The sequence below is a fragment of the Arachis stenosperma genome, chromosome 10 (genome assembly GCF_014773155.1).
Source record: "Arachis stenosperma cultivar V10309 chromosome 10, arast.V10309.gnm1.PFL2, whole genome shotgun sequence".
Lineage (NCBI taxonomy): Eukaryota > Viridiplantae > Streptophyta > Magnoliopsida > Fabales > Fabaceae > Arachis > Arachis stenosperma.
In genome coordinates this window covers 106654545-106657513 of record NC_080386.1, presented here as the reverse complement: position 1 = coordinate 106657513, position 2969 = coordinate 106654545, and the positions used below count along the sequence as shown (strand labels likewise).

General features: G+C 31.4%; 1 non-coding gene across 1 annotated transcript; it reads left to right on the top strand.

Moving 5' to 3' along the window:
• Positions 1–260: 260 nt before the first annotated feature.
• LOC130958890 (small nucleolar RNA R71) lies at positions 261–368 on the top strand. Its single transcript, XR_009077993.1, has one exon. It is a non-coding gene; the product is annotated as a small nucleolar RNA R71 (small nucleolar RNA).
• The last annotated feature ends 2601 nt before the right edge of the window (positions 369–2969 follow it).

Genomic DNA, 2969 nt, shown 5'->3' with positions numbered 1-2969 from the left:
TGAGTCAACATTTTGTTATGAGCCAATATGGCATTCAGAGCATCAATTTCAAGAACTCCCTTCCTCTGAGGCATCCCATTACTCACGAAATTCCTTTCAGAAGTGTACATGAATTGGTTGTTTGCAACCGTGTCAATAAGTTCTTGAGCTTCTGCAGGCATTTTCTTTAGGTGAATGGATCCACCTGCAGAATGGTCCAGTGACATCTTAGAGAATTCAGATAGACCATAATAGAATATATCCAGAATGGTCCACTCTGAAAGCATGTCAGAAGGACACCTTTTGGTCATCTGTTTGTATCTTTCCCAAGCTTCATAGAGGGATTCACCATCTTTTTGTTTGAAGGTTTGAACATCCACTCTAAGCTTGCTCAGCTTTTGAGGAGGAAAGAACTTAGCCAAGAAGGGCGTGACCAGCTTATCCCAGGAGTCCAGGCTATCTTTAGGTTGTGAGTCCAACCATGTTCTAGCTCTGTCTCTTACAGCAAAAGGGAAAAGCATGAGCCTGTAGACTTCAGGATCTACTCCATTAGTCTTAACAGTCTCATAGATCTGCAAGAACTCAGTTAAAAACTAGTAGGGATCTTCTGATGGAAGTCCATGGAACTTGCAGTTCTGTTGCATTAGAGCAACTAGTTGAGGTTTCAGCTCAAAATTGTTTGCTCCAATGGTAGGGATTGAGATGCTTCTTCCATCAAACGTGGAAGTAGGTGTAGTATAATCACCAAGCATCCTCCTTGTATTATTATTTTCGGCTGCCATCTCCTCTTCTTTTTCGAAAATTTCTGTAAGGTTGTCTCTGGATTGTTGTAATTTAGCTTCTCCTAGTTTTTTCTTCAGAGTCCTTTCAGGTTCAGGATCTGCTTCAACAAGAATGTTCTTGTCCTTGCTCCTGCTCATATGAAAAAGAAGGGAATAGAAAATAATAATAGGGATCTTCTTTACCACAGTAGAGAGATTCCTTTATGTTAGTAGAAGAAGAAAAGAATAGAAGAAGGAAAAGGTAAGAATCCAAACACAAGGGTGAAGATAGGTTCGAATTCTTGAGATGAAGAAAAGTGTTAGTAAATAAATAAATAAATAGAAGAAGATGAGAGGGAGAGAATTTCGAAAATTAATTTTGAAAAATAAGTTAGTGATTTTCGAAAATTAAAGGAAGAAATAAAATTAAAATTAAAATTTGAAACAATTAATTAATTAAAAAGAATTTTGAAAATGAGGGAGGTAATTTTCGAAAATTAGAGAGAGGAAAGTAGTTAGGTGGTTTTGAAAAAGATAAGAAACAAACAAAAAGTCAATTAGTTAGTTGAAAAAGATTTGAAAATCAATTTTGAAAAGATAAGAAGTTAGAAAAGATATTTTAAAAAGATATGATTGAAAAAGATATTTTGAAAAAGATTTATTTTTTTTTAAATTAAAATTGATTACTTGACTAACAAGAAACTAAAAGATATGATTCTAGAATTTAAAGATTGAACCTTTCTTAACAAGAAAGTAACAAACTTCAAATTTTTGAATCAATCACATTAATTGTTAGTAAAGTTTTCGAAATTTTGAAATAAAGATAAGAAAAAGATTTTGAAAATAAATTTTAAAAATTTTCGAAAATAATAGAAAAAATAAAAAAGATTTGATTTTTGAAAAAGATTTTGAAAAGATAAGATTTTTAAAATTGAAAATTTGACTTGACTTATAAGAAATAGCTAAGTTTTAAAAATTTTTTGACTAAGTCAACTCAAATTTTCGAAATTTTGAGAAAAATAAGGAAAAGATATTTTTTCGATTTTTTGAATTTTTAATGATGAGAGAGAAAAACACAAAAATGACTCATAACATGAAAATTATGAATCAAAACACATGATGCATGCAAGAACACTATGAATGTCAAGATGAACACCAAGAACACTTTGAAGATCAAGATGAACATCAACACTTATTTTTGAAAAAATTTCAAGAAAAGAAAAACATGCAAGACACCAAACTTAGAAATTTTTCATGTTTAGACACTATGAATGCAAGAATGCATATGAAAAACAACAAAAGACACAAAACAAGAAAACATAAAGATCAAACAAGAAGACTTGTGAAGAACAACTTGAAGATCAAGAAGAACACCATGCATGAAATTTTCGAAAAATGCATAAATTTAAAAAAAAAATTAATTGACACCAAAGTTAAAATTTGACTCTAGACTCAAACAAAAAACACAAAATATTTTTTTTGATTTTATGATTTTGCAAATTTTTTTTCGAAATTTTATAGGAAAAAGAAAATAAGAAATTCAAAATTTTTTTATAAGAATTTCAGGAATCTTTCAATGTTAGCCTAAAGCTCTGATCTAGGAGTTGGACATAGCTTAATAGCCAACCAGCTTTAGGATATAAATTAGGCATGCAACAGTTGATACTTCATCCAACTCCATATACTGATAAGGGGAAGCCTCAATCCAATTGAGTTAGACAAGGCTTTTTAGCCAGCCAAGCTTCAACATGCTTCATGAAACACTAAAACTCATTCATAAAAATTTATAAAAATTTTTCGAAAACAGAAGTAAAAAGTTTTTTTAAAGATTTTTGAAAAATTTTTGAAAATAAAACAGAAAGAAAATTACCTAATTTGAGCAACAAGATGAACCGTCAGTTGTCCAAACTCAAACAATCCCCGGCAACGGTGCCAAAAACTTGGTGCACGAAATTGTGATCTCTAACAATGGCATTCAACTTGGTATGCGCATCTACTAACTCAACACTTTTTCACAACTTCGCACAACTAACCAGCAAGTGCACTGGGTCGTCCAAGTAATAAACCTTACGTGAGTAAGGGTCGATCCCACGGAGATTGTTGGTATGAAGCAAGCTATGGTCATCTTGTAGATCTCAGTTAGGCTGATTCAAATGGTTATGGAGTTTTCGAACATAAAGATAAATAAAACATAAAATAAAGATAGAAATACTTATGTAAATCATTGGT